Genomic DNA, 10,477 nt, shown 5'->3' with positions numbered 1-10,477 from the left:
CAGGAGAAGATCCTGGCAACAAGTCAAAATAAAATATAAAAACATTTTGCATGGTTGGTGAGTGCCTCAAAAGTTTGCAAATAGTGTAGAAATTACTGAGAGCTTCGTGGCGGTCCCATCAAAAACGCCCCTGGATACTTCCGGATAAGTTAACCGTCATGTCTTGATGATGTCATAGAGATGCGCGGTTTTGTGAAATAAAGATGGACGCATACAGCGCCAATGACTAATATAAGTACTACGTGTTTCACTTGGACAATTAAATGTTAGTGGACACACACAAATACTACAGCCCCCATCTCGATTACAATTGTTCACTCCTCAGTGCGCAGTTTCGCCCACCAGCGGACCCCCTCCTCCCCCCTAACCCCGGCTGGTCCACCGTAACTTTCGACGTGCTTATTAACTGACGGACCTTCTTGCGGTCCGCGATGAAAGTTATTAATAGTATATTAAGTTGACGCTTTGTTGCGTAAAATAAAGACCAAACGATCTCCTGTCACTCGCGTAAGAAAATAAACTCACGTGCCTGCAGCTTAATGACAACACCGAAGGAACAGTCACACCCCCCTTCAAGTCTCCAGCGGGGAGTAGCCTCGTTAGCAGTTTAGCTAGCTAGCACTCTAGCACTTATCGCTCTCACATGTTTGAAATATCTTACCGTCCAGCCTCCACATTACTTACGGTCTGCTCGTCCGGGGTCTCCGTCCCAACTCACGACACGCACGTCCATGTACGGTTAGCTAAACATGGTTAAACCTACACGTCCATGTACGGTTAGCTAAACACGGTTAAACCTACACGTCCCTGCGCAGTGGATGACTGCTGAGCTGCGTCTTTATGGCCATCGATCACCAGCTGGTCGCTAATTAGCTCACAGCGAACAGAGTGAAGAGATTTAGACAAAATCCACACCTCAAACAAATGCTTCCTGGAGCAAAACTATTTGGGGTAGCCAAAAAATATAAATTTTGAGAGACCCAAGACTCTACCGAACGCATGAGTGTAGTTTTTATGTCTCTATGTGTTTTAAAACTGCTCAAACAGCCGTTTACAGAAAGTGTACCGTCTGTGTTTTTTTTTAAATGTCGGCAGATTTGTATGGAAGCTTATGGGGCTCGGGGCAGACTTTGTCTCACAATCGGGCTCCTCACGCAAAAAGTAAATAACTCTGAGATTTCAAACTTATACGAGTCCAACCAGCACAAGCACGGCATCTGTTTTCTTTTTAAATGAAGGCTGAAAAGTGAATATTGTGGCCGTAAAGATAAAAGTGCCTCTTTTTTTTTTTTACTGAATCCTGACACGGCTTCACTCTGCTTCACTCTAAGAAAACCCAATACACACTCATGTAAAACTCAGAAACGGACCCCAAAACTAATGAAACATAATTAGTGATTATGAAAAAAAACTATAATAGATATCAACAAGGTGTTTTTTAAATAAAATTGTTAAGACTTGTGTCAACATTTTAAAGTTTAAATGGTGTCTCTAGCTGAAAGATTGGAAAAGCTGAAAAAGTTGAAAGTTGAAGTTTTGAGAGGATTTGAAAATTTAATCCATTGGAAACCATGTTAAAAAAAGGTTGATGATTTGAATTTATATTAATTCAATTATATAAGTCATAGCACCCCTCCCCTGAATGAGCTGAACATTTTAATATTTGAATGGTTTGAATAGCTGAAAGTGTGAAGGAGTTGAAACGTGCGGCGGAAGAAATAGAAGAAGAATAAGTTGATTAAAGAAAAGAAGAACAATACTTGGAATGCTTGAAGCATTCCAACTAATTAATTAATCGAAATTAATCGCATTTTAATTGCATAAATATTTGACCTGAGAACAGTGAGAAGTAATTTTTTTCACATGGATTTTTATTTTTGTTCAACCACGTGGACTTAGTTACCCTGGTCCTTAAACCAGTCATCTGGTGCAGTGTGGGTTGGGTGTGGGTCCTTGTACTCGGAGTCGCACTAACGTCCACGCTAGCTGCTAATTGTTTTGTGTTGAGGTGATACTTGAGGCTCGATGCGGATTCCTTGTTGCACAGCTTGCACACAACCATGCTCTTATCGACGCTTCCATCCGTGTGTTTATTATAATAAGATTTCCGATTCACTTGGCCAAACGACACGGCCTCGTCAGCTTCTTCGTTCATGTTCACTGTGGTTTGTTGTTGTCTGAAGTCATGAACGCTAGTTGGTGCTCCAGTGAAATCGGTTCTCCGAAACTCATCCAGTCCTGAGAAATGTTCCGCGGTGCAAAAATTAAGTGTAAAAATGTGTAAAAAATGTTTAATGTGTTATTTTTTGTGTAATTAATTAATCTTAATTCACATTGTAATTAATTCATCGTAATTAACGCGCTAATGTCCCGGCCCTAATTTTAAATTAAAACAAACAGTGACACTGTGAATCATCGTGAGTTCTGGTGTCTCTAGTGGAATCAAAGCTGACCTTCCTGATCCACATTTGGGATTTGATTCTCTCTCCTCAAGGTGCCGTGTGTCAAACGTGTTTATTTCTTCCGGGATTTATTCTCCACTCAGCTGAGGAGGACCCTCAGACTGGTTTAGCTCCATAGGGGAGTCGGTATGGATCCTCTCAATTGACACGCGGGCATCAGCACACATGTCGAAAAAAGTGAAATAAGGATCACAGCATAAAAGTAGTGAAATCAACTAGGGCTTTATTAGAAATGCCATTATATGACTTTACTTGACCTGCAATTCTATTATAACGGTGTGGAACGGTTGTGGATTCCAGCCTGAGAATCTATGAGAATTGAGGTTGGATTCAAAAGCATTAACAGGTGTGTGGTGGAACAGTGCAGGGAGATAGCAGGAAGGCCGAAGTGTGGAGGATCCTCAGTTCAAACGTGCTCTCTCAGAAGGAGGGTTTGGTTGCAGTCAGGGCTTCAAACTGTAAACTTTGAAACAGTTTTGAGGTTTAGTAAACAATCCCAAGGTCTAATATGAGAAACGGACACAATGAGGCATGAGCCTTTGGCTTTACTTCAGGTTTGAGTGGCAGTCTCAAGGTAAAATACCACAAACAAAGGGTTGGTTAGTGTGTGGTGATGTAGCACAGCGGAAGAGCGGCTGCCACAAGCCTGCACTGCAATTGAAGGTTGTGGGTTCAAGCCCAGTTTTGGGTTTGAGCCTTTGGCCTTTCTTCAGGTTTGAGTGGCAGTCTCAAGGTAAAATACCACAAACAAAGGGTTGGTTAGTGTGTGGTGATGTAGCACAGCGGAAGAGCTGCTGACATAAGCCCCTGCACTGCACTTGAAGGTTGTGGGTTCAAGCCCAGATGTGGAAATAGCATTTAAAAGAGTTTTAAAGTTTAACTCACATGCTCAAGGTGAAATAGGAGAATCAAAGTTGCCAAAATGTGACCAGGACTGGTAGTGTAGGGGTGCACGCTAGAGCCCAGAAGCCTCTGTACGCACCGCCAGTGGGTTCAAATCCCGCTCGTGCCAAGTCTTGAGCACACTGCCGCGGAGGTAGTAGTGGGGGCATTGTCCCCACGGTTGTTTCAGAGAAGTGAACCCTAGGGGTTATGCAGAAACACAAGGCGCGTTCACTTAAGTTATGATGGCATTGTCAAGAATGATGAAGAATCTTTTGCTGATGAATTGAATTTGATGTCAATTGCTTTGCTTTAGACTTTTAGCATTTATTAGCCATGCTAGAGTTCCACCTTTTTGACGGGAGAGAAGGATGATTCAGTAAAGATGAGCAGATGTGTCTCATTCAGTGGTCACACTGACATGAAACTTATTACAGCCTCTGAGGGCATTTTTCAAGACAATCACATGTTTGTCTACTTCAGGGCATCCTGTGGACAACCTTAAACTGACAGTCTGGCACAGGGTGTAGATTTGTTGACCCTTTTTAGTGCATCCACCCTCCAATTCTCTGTTACATTCAAATTCAACTCACTTGTGCCTTTACCAATGCAGGAAGGATGAATAGCATGGTTGATCCTCCAAGATGCACCAATCTGTCTCTGGGGCAATATCCCATTATGATTTTTTATAAATGTCAGTTACCCAAAACTAAAAAAGGATTTAGGAAGAGCCACCATGTCCCTTGAGGGTTGAACCCAGATAAGGTTTAAAGTTAATCTAATTAATTTCACATGGATTTTTATTTTTGTTCAACCAATTCCAGCAGACAAGTGTAGAAATAGCATATTTAGAAATATAGTACCTTCAGAAATTCAGGTAGCCTATAGGTAAGTAGACCTTCTGTAAACTATGTTTTTTTAAGTAGACCAATACTTTCAAGTACATTCAGAACATTTTTTCAGACGTGGACTTAGTTACCCTGGTCCTTAAACTAGTCATCTGGTGCAGTGTGGGTTGGGTGTGGGTCCTTGTACTCGGAGTCGCACTAACGTCCACGCTAGCTGCTAATTGTTTTGTGTTGAGGTGATACTTGAGGCTCGATGCGGATTCCTTGTTGCACAGCTTGCACACAACCATGCTCTTATCGACGCTTCCATCCGTGTGTTTATTATAATAAGATTTCCGATTCACTTGGCCAAACGACACGGCCTCGTCAGCTTCTTCGTTCATGTTCACTGTGGTTTGTTGTTGTCTGAAGTCATGAACGCTAGTTGGTGCTCCAGTGAAATCGGTTCTCCGAAACTCATCCAGTCCTGAGAAATGTTCCGCGGTGCAAAAATTAAGTGTAAAAATGTGTAAAAAATGTTTAATGTGTTATTTTTTGTGTAATTAATTAATCTTAATTCACATTGTAATTAATTCATCGTAATTAACGCGCTAATGTCCCGGCCCTAATTTTAAATTAAAACAAACAGTGACACTGTGAATCATCGTGAGTTCTGGTGTCTCTAGTGGAATCAAAGCTGACCTTCCTGATCCACATTTGGGATTTGATTCTCTCTCCTCAAGGTGCCGTGTGTCAAACGTGTTTATTTCTTCCGGGATTTATTCTCCACTCAGCTGAGGAGGACCCTCAGACTGGTTTAGCTCCATAGGGGAGTCGGTATGGATCCTCTCAATTGACACGCGGGCATCAGCACACATGTCGAAAAAAGTGAAATAAGGATCACAGCATAAAAGTAGTGAAATCAACTAGGGCTTTATTAGAAATGCCATTATATGACTTTACTTGACCTGCAATTCTATTATAACGGTGTGGAACGGTTGTGGATTCCAGCCTGAGAATCTATGAGAATTGAGGTTGGATTCAAAAGCATTAACAGGTGTGTGGTGGAACAGTGCAGGGAGATAGCAGGAAGGCCGAAGTGTGGAGGATCCTCAGTTCAAACGTGCTCTCTCAGAAGGAGGGTTTGGTTGCAGTCAGGGCTTCAAACTGTAAACTTTGAAACAGTTTTGAGGTTTAGTAAACAATCCCAAGGTCTAATATGAGAAACGGACACAATGAGGCATGAGCCTTTGGCTTTACTTCAGGTTTGAGTGGCAGTCTCAAGGTAAAATACCACAAACAAAGGGTTGGTTAGTGTGTGGTGATGTAGCACAGCGGAAGAGCGGCTGCCACAAGCCTGCACTGCAATTGAAGGTTGTGGGTTCAAGCCCAGTTTTGGGTTTGAGCCTTTGGCCTTTCTTCAGGTTTGAGTGGCAGTCTCAAGGTAAAATACCACAAACAAAGGGTTGGTTAGTGTGTGGTGATGTAGCACAGCGGAAGAGCTGCTGACATAAGCCCCTGCACTGCACTTGAAGGTTGTGGGTTCAAGCCCAGATGTGGAAATAGCATTTAAAAGAGTTTTAAAGTTTAACTCACATGCTCAAGGTGAAATAGGAGAATCAAAGTTGCCAAAATGTGACCAGGACTGGTAGTGTAGGGGTGCACGCTAGAGCCCAGAAGCCTCTGTACGCACCGCCAGTGGGTTCAAATCCCGCTCGTGCCAAGTCTTGAGCACACTGCCGCGGAGGTAGTAGTGGGGGCATTGTCCCCACGGTTGTTTCAGAGAAGTGAACCCTAGGGGTTATGCAGAAACACAAGGCGCGTTCACTTAAGTTATGATGGCATTGTCAAGAATGATGAAGAATCTTTTGCTGATGAATTGAATTTGATGTCAATTGCTTTGCTTTAGACTTTTAGCATTTATTAGCCATGCTAGAGTTCCACCTTTTTGACGGGAGAGAAGGATGATTCAGTAAAGATGAGCAGATGTGTCTCATTCAGTGGTCACACTGACATGAAACTTATTACAGCCTCTGAGGGCATTTTTCAAGACAATCACATGTTTGTCTACTTCAGGGCATCCTGTGGACAACCTTAAACTGACAGTCTGGCACAGGGTGTAGATTTGTTGACCCTTTTTAGTGCATCCACCCTCCAATTCTCTGTTACATTCAAATTCAACTCACTTGTGCCTTTACCAATGCAGGAAGGATGAATAGCATGGTTGATCCTCCAAGATGCACCAATCTGTCTCTGGGGCAATATCCCATTATGATTTTTTATAAATGTCAGTTACCCAAAACTAAAAAAGGATTTAGGAAGAGCCACCATGTCCCTTGAGGGTTGAACCCAGATAAGGTTTAAAGTTAATCTAATTAATTTCACATGGATTTTTATTTTTGTTCAACCAATTCCAGCAGACAAGTGTAGAAATAGCATATTTAGAAATATAGTACCTTCAGAAATTCAGGTAGCCTATAGGTAAGTAGACCTTCTGTAAACTATGTTTTTTTAAGTAGACCAATACTTTCAAGTACATTCAGAACATTTTTTCAGACGTGGACTTAGTTACCCTGGTCCTTAAACTAGTCATCTGGTGCAGTGTGGGTTGGGTGTGGGTCCTTGTACTCGGAGTCGCACTAACGTCCACGCTAGCTGCTAATTGTTTTGTGTTGAGGTGATACTTGAGGCTCGATGCGGATTCCTTGTTGCACAGCTTGCACACAACCATGCTCTTATCGACGCTTCCATCCGTGTGTTTATTATAATAAGATTTCCGATTCACTTGGCCAAACGACACGGCCTCGTCAGCTTCTTCGTTCATGTTCACTGTGGTTTGTTGTTGTCTGAAGTCATGAACGCTAGTTGGTGCTCCAGTGAAATCGGTTCTCCGAAACTCATCCAGTCCTGAGAAATGTTCCGCGGTGCAAAAATTAAGTGTAAAAATGTGTAAAAAATGTTTAATGTGTTATTTTTTGTGTAATTAATTAATCTTAATTCACATTGTAATTAATTCATCGTAATTAACGCGCTAATGTCCCGGCCCTAATTTTAAATTAAAACAAACAGTGACACTGTGAATCATCGTGAGTTCTGGTGTCTCTAGTGGAATCAAAGCTGACCTTCCTGATCCACATTTGGGATTTGATTCTCTCTCCTCAAGGTGCCGTGTGTCAAACGTGTTTATTTCTTCCGGGATTTATTCTCCACTCAGCTGAGGAGGACCCTCAGACTGGTTTAGCTCCATAGGGGAGTCGGTATGGATCCTCTCAATTGACACGCGGGCATCAGCACACATGTCGAAAAAAGTGAAATAAGGATCACAGCATAAAAGTAGTGAAATCAACTAGGGCTTTATTAGAAATGCCATTATATGACTTTACTTGACCTGCAATTCTATTATAACGGTGTGGAACGGTTGTGGATTCCAGCCTGAGAATCTATGAGAATTGAGGTTGGATTCAAAAGCATTAACAGGTGTGTGGTGGAACAGTGCAGGGAGATAGCAGGAAGGCCGAAGTGTGGAGGATCCTCAGTTCAAACGTGCTCTCTCAGAAGGAGGGTTTGGTTGCAGTCAGGGCTTCAAACTGTAAACTTTGAAACAGTTTTGAGGTTTAGTAAACAATCCCAAGGTCTAATATGAGAAACGGACACAATGAGGCATGAGCCTTTGGCTTTACTTCAGGTTTGAGTGGCAGTCTCAAGGTAAAATACCACAAACAAAGGGTTGGTTAGTGTGTGGTGATGTAGCACAGCGGAAGAGCGGCTGCCACAAGCCTGCACTGCAATTGAAGGTTGTGGGTTCAAGCCCAGTTTTGGGTTTGAGCCTTTGGCCTTTCTTCAGGTTTGAGTGGCAGTCTCAAGGTAAAATACCACAAACAAAGGGTTGGTTAGTGTGTGGTGATGTAGCACAGCGGAAGAGCTGCTGACATAAGCCCCTGCACTGCACTTGAAGGTTGTGGGTTCAAGCCCAGATGTGGAAATAGCATTTAAAAGAGTTTTAAAGTTTAACTCACATGCTCAAGGTGAAATAGGAGAATCAAAGTTGCCAAAATGTGACCAGGACTGGTAGTGTAGGGGTGCACGCTAGAGCCCAGAAGCCTCTGTACGCACCGCCAGTGGGTTCAAATCCCGCTCGTGCCAAGTCTTGAGCACACTGCCGCGGAGGTAGTAGTGGGGGCATTGTCCCCACGGTTGTTTCAGAGAAGTGAACCCTAGGGGTTATGCAGAAACACAAGGCGCGTTCACTTAAGTTATGATGGCATTGTCAAGAATGATGAAGAATCTTTTGCTGATGAATTGAATTTGATGTCAATTGCTTTGCTTTAGACTTTTAGCATTTATTAGCCATGCTAGAGTTCCACCTTTTTGACGGGAGAGAAGGATGATTCAGTAAAGATGAGCAGATGTGTCTCATTCAGTGGTCACACTGACATGAAACTTATTACAGCCTCTGAGGGCATTTTTCAAGACAATCACATGTTTGTCTACTTCAGGGCATCCTGTGGACAACCTTAAACTGACAGTCTGGCACAGGGTGTAGATTTGTTGACCCTTTTTAGTGCATCCACCCTCCAATTCTCTGTTACATTCAAATTCAACTCACTTGTGCCTTTACCAATGCAGGAAGGATGAATAGCATGGTTGATCCTCCAAGATGCACCAATCTGTCTCTGGGGCAATATCCCATTATGATTTTTTATAAATGTCAGTTACCCAAAACTAAAAAAGGATTTAGGAAGAGCCACCATGTCCCTTGAGGGTTGAACCCAGATAAGGTTTAAAGTTAATCTAATTAATTTCACATGGATTTTTATTTTTGTTCAACCAATTCCAGCAGACAAGTGTAGAAATAGCATATTTAGAAATATAGTACCTTCAGAAATTCAGGTAGCCTATAGGTAAGTAGACCTTCTGTAAACTATGTTTTTTTAAGTAGACCAATACTTTCAAGTACATTCAGAACATTTTTTCAGACGTGGACTTAGTTACCCTGGTCCTTAAACTAGTCATCTGGTGCAGTGTGGGTTGGGTGTGAGTCCTTGTACCCGGAGTCGGACTAACGTCCACGCTAGCTGCTAATTGTTTAGCGTTGAGGTGATACTTGAGGCTCGATGTGAATTCCTTGTTGCACAGCTTGCACACAACCACGCTCTTATCGATGCTTCCATCCGTGTGTTTATTATAATAAGATGTCCCATTCACGGGGCCAACCGACACGGTCTTGTCAGCTTCTTCGTTCATGTTCACTGTGGTTTGTTGTTGTCTGAAGTCATGAACGCTAGTTGGTGCTCCAGTATAATCGGTCCTCCGAAACTCATCCAGTGAGAAACGTTCCGCGGTGCAAAAAATAAGTGTAAAAATGCGTAAAAAATGTTTAATGTGTTATTTTTTGTGTAATTAATTAATCTTAATTCACATTGTAATTAATTAATCGTAATTAACGCGCTAAAGTCCCGGCCCTATTAAAAACATAAAAGACGCCCAATAACAGCCAAGAAAATTTGTAATTTATTAATATAGTCCGAAAGAAGATCCATAATCCATGGAAACATTTTTTCCGGTGCATGTTCTTAACAATCACATTCTATGAGGAGAAACAAATGAACAACATTAAAAGCCACAACTTTGTATTTCAGTTACAGACATTTTTCATAATTTTTAAATTTTTTTCCTAAGTAAAGAGAAAGGCAAAGGCAGAGTTCCCCACGTTGGCCCACACCCCCCCCTCCCCCCCCCATTTCATAGAAAAAAAAGAAAATGCCAACATTAAAAGTCCTGGGCTTTTTTTTTTCTTTTTCAGTACAACCCACAGTGCTTCAGCAGAAGAATAAGCGCTCATTGGTTAAGGGTTACACACACGTATGTAAAGTTGAACTCAAACATTAGATGTCGATGACAATGAGGGGAACGGGGACGTCGACTGGAGGAGGTTTGAGCACGAGAAAACTAAAACGACAAGAAGCCCACATGAAACCCTGAACCCCAGAGTCCGAGTCGACAAACAGCAGCAGTACAGCAGCTCGGTTCGGACTCCTCCCTCCCACTTGTGCATAGATCATGATCCTTTAAAAACCAGCTTTATCCCCCCCACCCCCCCACAAACGTGCCTCCGAAGACCATCCGCTTACACGTCAACAAACCTCTCCACCCCCGAAGCACCTGTCACAGGAGCAGACATGCCAACAGACAGGAGAGGACTTGAGAATAATAAAAATAAAAAATACTTGCACAATGCTCCTGGACCACAGGATGGAAACTTTAAAGTCGAAACGTACAAATGCATTTTTCTGTCACTGTCTTTTC

Source organism: Pungitius pungitius, chromosome 9, assembly GCF_949316345.1.
Source record: "Pungitius pungitius chromosome 9, fPunPun2.1, whole genome shotgun sequence".
Taxonomy (NCBI): Eukaryota; Metazoa; Chordata; class Actinopteri; order Perciformes; family Gasterosteidae; genus Pungitius; species Pungitius pungitius.
This window is presented reverse-complemented; position numbering follows the sequence as displayed.